At 48.7% G+C, this 14,094-nt stretch overlaps 1 pseudogene; it reads right to left on the reverse strand.

Moving 5' to 3' along the window:
* Window positions 1-235: 235 nt before the first annotated feature.
* Window positions 236-7,502, reverse strand: LOC124673751 (annotated as a pseudogene).
* Window positions 7,503-14,094: the final 6,592 nt, after the last annotated feature.

Raw genomic sequence — 14,094 nt, forward strand, 5'->3', positions numbered from 1 at the left:
GTTAAACCATGTCTCTCCTCTTCCTATCCAGTTTAGCAATCCTGGAAATGCTACTAACTTCGCATTTGTCTATATATTGATGTAAATTTTCACCATTCAATTGCCAATATTGGCCCGGTGCACTGGGCACCACTATGATTGATTATGATTTATAGGGGTTGAAGGCTTGTACGGAGTACATGAAATCAGAGTTGCAATTTCTACTCTATTCCTATATTGATGCGTACGGTACGGGTGGTTTTGGGATAAATGTTGCATTGCCGAATGCCTCAGAGTACAACATTGGCCGGTCGACCACCAAGCCGCCTTCCATACACAGCATCGAGGTCGATTACAACGTACAAACGTGATTGCACAGCCCTGTACACGTATGTTACAACGAGAGTCGCGATGAAACCCTATGATTTTCTTTTGCTTTTCACACTAAAACTCGCCAGCTGTTCCTTAAGAAAAAAAAAGGGTAAGCCGATCAGATAGACACACGTAAACAAGTTAAAAACACCCACCCACTACTTAATTAATACAAGCAGGGCCAATAAGCTCAGTTCAGGCAGCAGCGCTGTCACTGGCACTGACAGCGTTACCCTGGTTCTCATCAGCTGCCTCGTCGACGGCCATATTGTCTGCAGGATCTCTCTCCCGCTCCACCAACGTGAGCTGCCCCTCATCGGAGGGTCGCTCTTCGCTCTCCATTGGAGCAGGTTGAGGAAGAATCAGACCCGTGCCAGAGTTCCCTTGCTCCACTGCCAGGCTCACGAGGCCGTTCTGCTTCATGTAGCTCTCGAGGGGGCGGTTTGCGACCTCGAGAAGGCTGACCATACTCACCCGAGGCTGTCCACCATGCTGCTCCTCGCCTCGATTGCCGGGATGGAAGTTGAGGTCTATGTGACTCTTGTTCGTGTCAACCTTGTCGAACATGATCACATCGCCATCTCGTGTGGTGTCCACCGTCTGGGGGGACCGTGACAGGTTACTTCCCTCAGGGTCGTCTCTGCCCATCCAAGCGATCTTCTTGCTCGCCTCTGCTTCCTCTCTTTCAGACTGCCGTTGCTTCTTCCTCATCATCAGTGTCTTGAAACGGCGCCTGACGGTCATGCAGACGTTGCAAGTGCACGACGGGTTGTGCTTTGGGCCCTTGCCGCTAGGTGGCTGGATGCACACTATGCAAGTGCAGCCAGGGCGGTGCCGGGGGTGCTTGGTAGTCGTTGCAACCGAAGCAGCACCTTGGTTCCCGACCTCTCCAAAGACTGCAGCAGTGGCCAAGGCGTCAAGGCTTGATGGATCCATTTCAGAGATGTTCTGCTTCAGAAAAATACTGCTCTTCCGCCTCCTGATATCTGCGGCGGTAGTCAGCTTTTTGAATTATGTTCGCTTACAAAATTGTCAATAGTGATGTCTTAAGCTAAAACTTCCTCTTTCAATTTGTATTTTTCACAAGGTCAAGCTATCCATGTATCCTAGTTTAACACCAGTAAATCTAAGTAAAGCCTACCTTCGTACTGGTGGAGAATACTTTGCAACTCTTTCTGGGCTAATTCTTCAGGTGCAGAGCAGGAACAGCTGCATATGTGTAGCAAAGATTTAAGTCTAAGCAGCTAAAGCAGAATATGAAATATCGCGATATGGAATCAAATAATATGAAACGGTAGCAAAGAGAATCACAAACTAACTTATATGACTACATGTGCTATAACTGAAGAAAAATACGATGATCATAGAACTAATATATAGTTTGAAGAATAAAAGGATTCATATGTTTTGACAGTATTACATTAGAAGCCCCATATGACTCCTGAGACTGAACATTATTAAATAACTGATGCAACTAAGTTATTCATAGACGTTATCAAGATATCATATACAAGAGAATGAAAAGGCTCATATCTTTTCAAATAGGTAAGGCAAACAAATCCTTAATCAAGTAGTCAGTCAGATAATAAAATAAAGTTTGTTTAACTAGCGAAAAGTCTTGATCGAGTAAGGTCGTGGTTCAGCAAAAACCAGAATTTGTTAAAAACTTAAAACCTAGCTTTCAGTATGCAATTCATCATTTCACAGCATATACTGGTCATCATAATCGACAGATCCATCCTTTCTCAGATAAAAAACTGATACTGATTTAGTCACAGGTGTGAAATAGTATACCTTTTTGAATCCCATGTGTTGTCAGTACATGTCCACTTGGAGGCGACAATAACATTAAGAGGCAACCGGCGCCATTTTGAGCAATCATCACACTGAATCCATTGATCTTGTTCCCTAAATAAACATAATCAGGTATTTGCCAAAATTGGTACAGCTCATACTAAGAACATTTGGGTGTCCACTATGCAAGGACAAACAATGATAATGACATGTTGAAGACTAAAGTCTGGTGAGATTTTTATTCAATGACTTTCTTACCCTGTAGAACGTACTGTGAAAATTGATCTCTTTGCAAAGACAGGAGGCTCCTGCATATATGTAGTTAAGTTAGAATTCTTTTAACATTCAAGTACATTGCTGAGAATAAACAGTTGTCCTTTTGTGCTTCCAATAAGGGGTTCCCTGAAGTGCTCAAACGGGAAGAACGAATGGTAGCAAGCTTACATCATATTCTTCAAATTCATAGTCCTCGATCATCACAACTGTTGGTTTTGCAGATGGAGCAGGACGTAACAACTCCTGAGCCTCTTCCCAGGAAAGCTTCAGTTCTAATGCATCTTCGGCATCAATTAAAAGCCTCCTGCTTTTAGAACCAATATTGCGGCTTCTTTTTTGTAAGAACTGCAAAGACCCCTCATCTGGCCTGCCGCCAAATCTATCCGTCTTAAGCCAACTAGCATCTCCGTCAACTGAGTTAGCATGATGATCAAATAGAGAGCTTGGCTGGAGATCTGCAGCTCCCTTCATTGACTGAAGAAATCCTGAATAGCCATTTACTATTGATAGATTCTCGTTGGTACTAGAAAATAATGTATCACCGAGAAGGGAACCAGTTGCAATAGCTGAAATCTGTGAGTCCTGTGTAGGAGTAACATAAACACACTGAAGTAAGGCTGGAGGACACAGATAAGGGAATAAGTAAACCATAACAAACATTTGCAGGAACAATGGATTTGCAGCAAGATTGCTTTTTAAATTTTAACTTACTGGCAAATTGACAGTGTTTGTGGCCTTCCGGAAGCCCATAACAAGTTTCCCTCCTGGTTCTATCCGACTGAAAGTCACTGTATACAAAGAATACCATTACATATAAGCAGCTTCACAGTAAAATCACATACGCAAGATATTTCTATGTAGTATATTTAACATTGTATGTAGCAAGGAAACTATGTAGAAAATGAAAAATGTGACTTAATCATGTAAGATCAGACAATGGACAAAACAATCAAGTCACAGATCCCACTTGCACTTGTTTAGTCCAAAATAGTGGCAATGCATATATTTAGAAAGCAGGAGGTTTTTAAGGGGATTCATGAATTGTTTTCTTACCAAAGTACAGTTTTACTGCTTTGAGTGTTTTCCTAGTATGAATGCAACGGTAAACTTAAGTATTCAATAGAATAAAATCCACATAGGTTTTCTTAAATTTGCGGGATTCTAGAAATACAGGAAGACGAAAAACATAGTAATTGTATGCAATGGCATGCTGAATCCTAAAAATAGGGGCGCACCCAATGCTGAAAGCTCCCACACATTGTGGGGTCTGGGGAAGGGGATTTCTAGGCAGCCAGTCCCTTGCTTTTTATTGTGCAAGGAGGCTGATTCGAACCCAGGACCTCCAGGACACAAGTGGATATACTCTACCACTGCGCCAGGCCATGCTGAATCCTATGTGACATAAATTCTTTGGTCGCACCACAAGAAAGGATAGGATTTTTTTTAACAGCTAAGTGTTTGTAATAGCTGTTAGAGACAAAAGAACATTCCCATGAAGTTGGACCTTAATGAAAATTAATCCCACGGGACAATGCATGCAACGTAGTTCATAGGCAAAATTGCTAAGGTTTTGAATCCAACATAACAACAAGCTTTACAGAACAATATTACTGAGGAATAGAATCTTCCAAAATTTGTATGGATCAATGAGACTCTTATGTAAAATCAAGCTTAAACCATGAAAGAAGTCATGAATATGATGCAATAGAGCAAGTGCTTAGAATCATATCCAAGAAGTTACAATTCACCTGTATCACCAGCTTGTAATTGTAAGGACTGTATGCATGGTGTAACACCCTCCAACACATACATTCTGCTGTTATTATTTGGCCAGAATCTGAACTGAAAATGCCATTCTTTGCCTTTTGCATCTTGAATTGTCAAGGGACGACCTTCCGGCTGAGAGATCGGGGGGAAATATGCCTGCATAGAGTATCTCAGCAACTCAGGATGACAGGATAAGTAAATAAATTCTTATATATTCCATCATCCCACAGTTTTGTGAATGGTACTATCGAAGCAAAATAGCGTAGCCATGAAACGGGTTTTTTAGACATGAGTATGAATGACCTCATTAGGAGCCTAAGAATACAAGTATCATCAAAATATTACGACCATAGTAATGAGCATATTGGATTATAGGTAGAATGGCAAGGGTCAAGGGACTAAATTCTAGGTATTGGATTGATTGACCATATGTGTTATAGTAATGTGTTAAGATAGGTTTTACACAACGTTTACTTTAGTTTAGAATCAATCTGTTGAACTTAGCCAGCTGGGATTCCCCAAATCGGGGAGCTTCAATGTGCTCCTTTGCATAAAGGTTTTAATTCATAGGGAACATTATATGGCAAAGTTAAATCAGCAAAGTGTGGTGACAGTATACTAAAATTTATGAAGAGGAAACACAAGGCTTGCTAAAGAAAAACATATCACCTCAGCACAGGCTTTTGGAAGAACAAGGCGTCCTATGCGGCCTGCATCACTAGCACTTAAAACCTTCTCAAACAGTGGAATGATGGTTGAATTTGAACTTTAATCAAAATATAGTCAAGGAAGACAACACAATATCCACAACAAAAGGAAAGTATAGTGTATACTACATATTGAAGACATTCCTGTACTACTTGGTCAATTTTGGATCATGTAATTTGCTATCATATGATTTTAATATCAATATTGCCAAGGAGTTTAAGATAAAAATATCAAGGATACTCTCCAGAAATTTGCTGCAGCTCTTGGTCAGTAATTCTTGGCCAATACCGAGGAAGTAACTGATTGCGACCCCTTCCCTCAGCAGGTGGTCTCGCCGCGAAGATGAGGAAAGCCATCTTTCATTGGATCAAAAGCAGCACCTTCGGCCACCCTTGGTGGTCTGCTCAGAAAATGCCGAGCTCTCTGTGCATGCTGAAATGGAGATAATGTAGTGGCAAGTTCTCTTCCTTCAGAAAACGGCGTCGTTGGTGATAGCATAGGTCTTTCCATTGTTGAAGTAGCCTCCATCTTGTTTCCATTATTAGCAATTCCCAAGCTCATGCTGAGACACGCCTCAGAAACTGATTCGCTTGTTGTGCTATCAGCAGCTGGATCTCTATTGTCATCCCTTCGAGTACATTGGGATTGGGGAGACTCTAATGCACTTTGAGGCCTAATTAAGAAAGGCATCCTTCCCATGTCCCCCATAGTGAGGGTTGGTTGCTCCCATTTAATCTGCCTTGCGCCGTTTTCAATTTCTTTTTGCCTCAGAATGTTACTGCTTTGCCCAGGTTCTATGTTTTTTACCATGAATGCGTGATGGCTCTTGGAAATAATAGCAACATCATCATTTCTGGAGTCAAGCATTAGGGTAGGTGCCTCCAACGGTCTACCTGGCAAAAACTCATCGCTCTTACCGAAGAGTCTCTGATTACTTTGAGACAAGAAAAGCTTCGGGGACACTTGACATGGAACCTGCAGAAGCAACAATCAGATTTGGAATAAAAACAAAAGCAGATCATGCGACAGAGATGCTTACAGATTGAGCTCCAGAGTTTTTGATGCAATTCACACATTGAACTCCTCCGCTATCAAGTAGATCAAAGGAATACTTTGAAGCCACACATCCGCAATGGAGATGCTGAAATACCAGAGGCCGTTAGAATCGTAGTCACCGCGCAATTTAGTTGAATATACTTCACAACATGTGCTACCAATATCACCTTCCCACAAAATGAGCAGTCCCTCCAGCCAGACTCCTTTTGGTGGAATATATCGCAGAAGACAAGCTGCTCGTATGCCAACCTAAATACAGAAGAAGTGATACGGTAAGCATCGAGAGTCCAGAAAACTGAACTGCAAAACTGTAATCGAGCAGCAGTAACCTCCTATACCGAGATTAAACATGTTTTCCCAATCATCGGAAACCAACCAACTGCAAGAAACCGTCCAGTGCCACACAACTCCAAAATTTTACAAGCAGCAATTCGGTGCCAATGGTACAACCCAGAGATGTTTGACAGCAGACTTTTAGCAAGCAGAAGTCAGTTCGTGGGCACCAATCCGGTCAACACACACATACGATCAATTTGCACAATTAAACTCTACCACGCAGTCAAGCAAGCTATCTGTTGTATCTCGCCGGTGATACTAACCGCAAGCATCATGGGAGCCACCGAGTCAACTCTACTTTCTGAAAACTGCTACATGCGCAAAGCAACTGTTTCCACTTGGCACAGTTTGCGCACAGATCATATTACATGGGATCGAATATGAAGCCACTGGAAAGTTAGGAGACTTTCGCAACACCAAATTTTTTTACCAAGCAGCAATTCTGAGTCAACCATGTATTCAACAAACAGACTGCTACCAAGGGGAAGACAGTGCCCGTCAGAGAGACCAATCCGGGCGGTCAACATACAGGAAGAATTTCCGCGATTAAGCAGCTGCTCTAAGTAACCGAACGTTGATTAAATCTGAATTCTGTATGATCCCTACTACTAGGCAGTCAAGCAAGCTATGTGTTGTATCTCACCGGTAATAACCGCGGGCATCAGCGGAGCCAACCAAGTTAGTCAACTCTGCTTTCTACAAACTGGTACTAGTACATGTGCAAAGCTACTCCAGTTGGCACAGCAAATAAGAGATTGGCTGGGTTCGAACATCAAGCCACTGTAAAAGGGGTAGCAAGAGGGAACGAAAGTGAAAATAATCTACAATTTGGGCACTGTAAGAAGGAAGGAACAGATAGATTCTTGTGCTCTCCTTGAGAGAAAGGGGTGAGAAGGCATCGAGACGAAGTAATTCATCCAACAAATTGCGAGGCAGCCATCCCACTAGGAACACAAAGAACGGAACCCCACGCACGCACGCGAGGACGGACGCAGAGCAAGCAGCGGGGTTGAGGATGTAGTAGCAGAGTGGGCGGGCGTACCCGCACTTGCCGCAGAGGAGAGCGAAGCCGGCGCCGGATCGCAGCGGCCATCCCTTCCTCCACTCCCCCGCCCCCGCCGCCGGCGCGCCGCACGCGGAGTTCATGCACCTCTTCGGCGTCGCCGCCGTCGCAGCCATGGCCGATGAAGCTGCCCCCACCAAAACAGGAGAACCCAGTCCACCTCACCTCATCAGCCAGCCCCGGGATACGGAGGAAAGCAGGAAGGGGAAGGGGGTGGGGGAGGCGTAGTTTTCCGCTGGATGTGGAGAGAGCAACCGACGCAGGAAGGACGGGCGATCGCTGGCGATTGGTGCATGCGGGCGCGGATGGATGCGCCGCGGGGAAGCCAAGGGAAAACGAGACGAGCCGAGATGTGGGAGGAGGCAGCTACGGGACACTACTCGCTACGGAGTTGGAGTACTACTACTCGATGGGAGAATATTTCCGCTGGATTTGATTTTCTTTTTCTCCGTGAAAATCTCGAAAGCGACGTGAGGAGTTTTTGTTTTTGTGATGGTAAAGCGGGCGTGGCTTTTTGTTCCTGGGCTATGCCGTGCGTGCATGCACGACGACGGACATGCTCTGCTTTTTCTATATTTCCTGCCCCGCTGGCTGGCTCGAGTGTTGGCTGTTGCTCCCCTCCACGATCCACCTTGCTGCTGCGGCTGCAGGCGACGTACTTGCTTGCCGGTACGTTCCTTCAGCGAGTCATGGGCACAAATGCCAATCAGTAATCGGCCGTCAGGCTGTGTTTGGAGCATCTCTAACTAGATCTCGCGAATGGGCAACCAGCAAAAGTTTGTTTGTGACAACCGCGAATTTTGAAACTGTAAATCTAAAACAAAATGAATCGCCGTCGCATTTTGAAACTACTTCATCCATTGTATTTAGGTAATTTACATACTCCGTATAATCGATCCAAAAAGGGAAATTAGATCATATAGTTAGTTCCTAAACCCTAAATATGCTAGCCCGGATACTTCAGCAGGATTGGGGGTGGTCCTGGCATCATCGAAGGCTTGACTCCGAGTCGTCGGACTAGTCGACGATGACGAAGCCGAGGTGCCGCACGATGGGCCTCCTCGATCCGTCTCTCCTCCTCCTCCTCGGTCCCGTCGCGGTGGCAGTTGACGCGCTCCCACTTCGCTTCGATGAGCGTTGCGTCGATGTAAGAGTCAGTAGGAGTTGTCTGAGAGCAATGGGAGCTGCATGCGCCGCGTCGAAGGTGGACTACGTGGGAGACGTCGAATTGCCGCGACATAGGATTTTGGTCGCGACGAGCCTGCTCGGAGATACTAGCTTGGCGTCGAGGGAGGTCTCCGCGGCGCGCCTCTTCGACGAAGAGGCATGGCCGCCACGAGACAAAGTGGAGGGTGACGTTGCGCGGGTTGGTAGGTCAGTGCTCCGCGAGCTTGGATCCGACTATCGGGACTACCGAAATCGGCCGTAATCGAAAATGCCGACCACCAGAAATGGAAGGGGAAGAATGAGAAATGTGATGTGGATTAGCGACCGAAAAACGGAGATACACTTGCTTGCGGGGTGATTTTAAGATTTACGCATCGAGATTTTGCTGGCCGGGCCTCGTTTGGTCGACCAAGTTTATGGCCAAACCCGTAAAAAATGCGGGTGGGCGGGCGCGTTTGCGGTAGCATAACTCTGAGCTGGTACCAGTACGGCTACTTTTGCACTAGCAAGTCGTGCTACTTTTACGCATGCGTGACAGAGTTTTAGTTTATCGCAGATTGTTCTTTGGGAAGAAAACAAAAAGTAGAGGATGAACTGCATGTCTGCATGCGTGTCTGCGCCTCTGTGGGCCAGGCGGGCAACCTCTGAACGCACCGAATTGAATGCGAAGGGAATTGGCGGGGGAGTAAAATACATGGCGGGTCATTGGACTTCTCGACTGGGTTCAGTTTGGTCACCGTATTTTGAAAATACCAATTTACGGTAATCAAATACGTGTTGCCTGCTCATAGACGGTCACTGGTCGGCAGTACAGCGTTGTATTTGAGGACGTGGCAATTTGTGGACCTTATTTGTCAGACTAAGTAGGATTGTAACTGTGCAAATCGTTTTGCAAAAAGCCCCCCGATTTTTTCACATCCACCTCCATCTCAATCTCAGCTAACTACCGCCCCAATCTCCTCGTCGTGGTCTGTGCGTGTTACCGGCGGATGAGCTAGGAGCGCCTCCATATGCAGGTCGCCGGCCACCGCTAGGTAGAGCGGCGTGGCCCCGTTCATTCCCGAGTTGCGTGGTGGCCTCCTCATCTCTAAGCCGGCGGATCTCCAGGACGCGTCCGGCCAAGGCACGGTCGACCCGCCTCCACCGGGTGACCCCGCCGCCGGCGTCCCCATAGCCAGGCGCTTGGTTTGCCTCCGCCGATATGTGCACTACTAGGAAAAAGCCTATAGGTGGAGGAAATATGTGCCGGCGCACCACCTTGCACGTGCGCCGGTGGAAAGTGTTGCCGGCGCACCACTTTTCCGCCGCGCCGGCGATGGACCTATGCTCGCGCGCGCACAAAAAAAATTAGTGCGCCGGGGATAAAATTCGAAGAGATCCGGCCGGAACTCCAAATTTTGGGTACCTTACCCCGGCGCACCTCTATGGTGGTGCGCCGGTGGTAAAAAATTTACCACCAGCGCACCACCATAGAGGTGCGCCGGGGGTAAGTTGCCTAGATTTTCTCTCCACCCACCCCGGAATCGCCTTTTCGGTTTTTGAAAAAATAATAGAAAATGATTGAAAATTCAAAAAATAAAATCCTTTGAAATGCCCATGTAATATGTGATCTAGTTTTCGTGAAAACTTGAAAATTTGAATTTCGATGTATTATGCAAAATGGCGTCATGTTTCGGTAAAACGGGATTTCTGGTTGCATACGACCTCCGATGAAAAACTTTTTTATATCAAAATCGATCTACTCGAAATTTCCTATTCAAATACAACCGCCTACGGCCGTTTGGAGAAAAAATGGATTCGTCAAATTCAAAACAGAAACAGGACTTTTTTCAGATTTAAGATTTGGGAGAAAAAAAGAAAAAAATACCCCCGGCGCACCACCCTACTTGGTGCGCCGGCAGTAACCTATGGTATATATATACTCCACACCTGCCTGTGCTCCTCACTTTCACATTTTCCTTATCTTTTCCTCCTCCTCCTCCTCCTCATCTACTACATCGAGCTACTGCGGCGAGCTACTCCGGCGACCTTTACTGCACCGAGCGGCCACGATGGCCACCGACGGCCACAACGTCCTCCGGCCTCCTCCACCACCTCCGGCCTCCTCCACCACCTCCGGCCTCCGCCACCACGTCCGGCCTCCTCCACCACCTCCGGCCTCCTCCACCAACTCCGGCCACCTCCATCAACTCCGGGCTCCCCCACCTACTCCGGGCTCCTCCACCTCGGCCTACTCCTCCTCCTCCTACACCGACGCGATGACCTCGGGAGCTTCCGCCATCATCCCTGCACCTCATGTACCTCCTACACCGGCGCGAGACGACAACCAGCGATTAGCTAGATCTAGATCTAGATCTAGATTTGATTTTTTTGTTTTCTTGTATAACCTACCGCCGGCGAACAAGACAGGTGCGCCGGGGATAACGCGAGTTACCACCGGCGCACCAACTGGTGCGCCGGCAATAAGCGATTATCACCGGCCTGTTCCCACCGGCGGGCTCTAAGTGCGCCGGCAATAGGCCTTTTTGGTGCGCCGGCAATAGGCCTTTTCCTTGTAGTGGTGCCCGCGCGCCACTGGTTTCCCCATCATCGACTGGTTCCCGCGCGCTGCTTGGTCAAGGCGGTCCAAAGGGTCGCGGCAGGCAAAGGAGCAGGAGATTGAGCTCGTCTTGGAGCGGTTTCCAGCAGGGTAGGAGGGTGGCGCGGATGGGAATGCATGCGCTCCTCGCATCGCATGGGCCGCAGAAGCATATGGCGCTCGTGCGATGCAGTCTCTCCACGCCGCCGTCGACTTAGCACGCCGGCGTGCGCCCTACCTCCCCACGCCGCCGCCTCCCTGCCTCCCCACCCCGCGTCCCATTCCCGTCCGACGCTGCCTCTCTCGGCGACCCTCATCACGTGGCGAAGGAACCCTCCGCCCATGCGCTCATGCGGGCGGCGAGCAGAGGGAGGCATGCTATGCTTCTCTTTCACCAGGAGCTGATAGAGGGGAAGGATGAAATAAATGTGAGAGGCAAGGAAGAAGACACAGAGGAATATATTTCCGGGAGGTTTCTGTAAAATATAATACAATTAAAGACTGACATGTAGGCCCCATGAGTGTCAAGTCGACAAATACACCGCGTCTCGAGCACCGGTGACTGTAGACAAACCTTCGCACATGTTCAGTGACCGTAAATTGGTATTTTTGATGTACAATGACCAAACTGAAACCCGCCGAGAAGTCCGATGATCCACCATGTATTTTACCCTTGGCGGGGAGTAGTAGTACTACTGTACTAGAATGCCTGGCAGGCAGTCGCCAATCGACCTGCATGCAGCTTGAACTCTTGAATGCTCGCCGGCTCCGGCGCCGGCGACGCGCGCGCGGCCGCCCCGATCCCGCTTGTGGCGTCGCTTTCAGGTGGGTGGGGCGGAGCCCTAGTACTGACGACGCGCGCACGTTTGCAGCCGGCCACGCGAGCGCTCACTTCCACGTACAGTACAGGACGTACGTGCTCCGGCGCGGCACACGGTGGACGTACCTCGTAACGAGCGACAGAGGGCGGCACATTCGACAAAAATAACCTAAATGTGAAACTAATTTGGAAAATAAATCTTTGGTGAAACTATTACACACAAATAATCTTTTTGTGCCGCCCCGTGTCTGGGACGTCGCAGACAACAGTGTCACGCCGAGCTTCTCGACCCCACATAAACGCCAACGTGGATTCGTGGGACCCGGGAGGCGGATGTGTCACGCCCTTGTGCTCGGCGTCGCACAGCGGTGTGCCGCGCCGTAGCAGCGGCATCGACTCGCGCCCGGCAGCTACGCCGGCCCCTCGGGCCGTGGCGTCGCTGCATGCGGTCACCTTCGCTGTCCCGCGCGCATTGATGTCAGAGGCCACCACAGCGCCGCCCCTTCGGCGCGGGTCTCCTCCGTCCGCGCATGGTCTTCGTCACGCCGCTAGGTCTTCCTCGCCTATTTCGTGTACCGCCGCCGCGCCCCCACCCCAGGTCGCCGCTGGGCTCGCCAACCACTACAGGTCGCGCTGGGCTCGCCGACCATCGCAACGCCCGTCTAGGCGTCCAGCATGACCACCCCTGGTCACCGCTGGGTTAGCCGCCTTCTACATCTCCAACCGTCTCGACTTCGTCGCCCGTACCATCGCCTCGTCCCCGTCTACACCACCTACTACTCTACTCTGAGAACCGCGGGCAGCATCGACATCTCTCAGTCAATGTGCGACCGCGACGCTTCCGGAGGCCTCCTTTGCTAGTCCCTCTGACATGGCGACAAGTTCATGATGGTCCCTGCCCCTCGCATGCCCGGTACTGGCAACACCGGAAGTGCCTTCGTCCCCGACACGTTCCCGAGTCTGGCAAACTCGCGCCGGACGTCTCGTCTTCATCGGCTTCGACAACGTCTTCTTCGGTATCGCCTCTACGACTGCCTCGACCGCGTCACCACCGAGTTCTTCTATGCGTACTCGGTTCTGGCAAAACCAGAGTATGCCTTCGTCCCCGAAGTGCGCTTAGTTCTGGCAAAACTATGGTTGCACTTCGCCCTCGACGGCTCAGACTGCATCGACTTCGGCATCGACCATCTCCACGACTGCCTCGACGCGTCTCCATCACTCTCCTCGCGCACTACGCGCTTGCGGCTACATCGACACCGGCACCCGCCCACGATATCGACCACGGCAATCCCTCGCGCGGCTCCCTCGACCAAGGTTGCAGCACCCACGCTCTCGGCTAACTCAACATCGGCATAAAGGGCTACCATCTCGCTTGCGCCTCACCAGCCTCCTCTCCAGTCCAAGCTGCCGCGACGCAACTCCGTCCACGACGCTCCCGCTACGACTGCGGGGAGTGTCGGCCTTCGGGGTCCACTTCGGTTTATCTCCGGTCCGACCGTCCGCGACGGTCATTGTTGTTCACGTCACTACCGCTACGACTGCGGGGGAGTGTTAGAGATATATTTGGTATAGGTATATTTGGTAGTATATGATTTGTAATCATCTCCTGCCTTATCTCTAGGATAGCCTTCTTGGCTCCCAAGACTTGTACCTATATATATACTCGCCCATGAGGCTCAATAATACATTCATCATATTCCACATATCTCTCTCCCTCTCTATCGTTCAACAGATTCGACCGTAAAGAGCAGCACCACTGTGCCGATGTATCCCTGATGCTGCATGCATCGCTGCAAAGTAACACCCTAGTGTAGACTTGAAGGTAGGTGGCCTGTACAAGTACATTTTGTTTTGTCCATGATAAATATTTAGAGATTGCATGCATGCATCTGATCGATGCGTTGCAAAAAAGAAATGAGAAGCTAGCTTAGCTCATTTGCAATTTCAACCCTTTAAAAAATCATAACTCTTAAACACTTTGTAATTCTGTAAAATTTTCTATAAATTTCAATTTTAAACTATTTACCACCTTAGCAACCACATGTCCTTCATTTTGTGCCTCTGTCGACCCTCCCCTCGCCTGCCTGACCGTGCCGATCCAGGTTTAAAAGGAACACTGCCGCCTCCACTGCTTCCCTCTGCCAGGAGAGAATGGTTGAGAGACTGAGAGGAGATGAG

The sequence above is a fragment of the Lolium rigidum genome, chromosome 7 (genome assembly GCF_022539505.1).
Source record: "Lolium rigidum isolate FL_2022 chromosome 7, APGP_CSIRO_Lrig_0.1, whole genome shotgun sequence".
NCBI lineage: Eukaryota > Viridiplantae > Streptophyta > Magnoliopsida > Poales > Poaceae > Lolium > Lolium rigidum.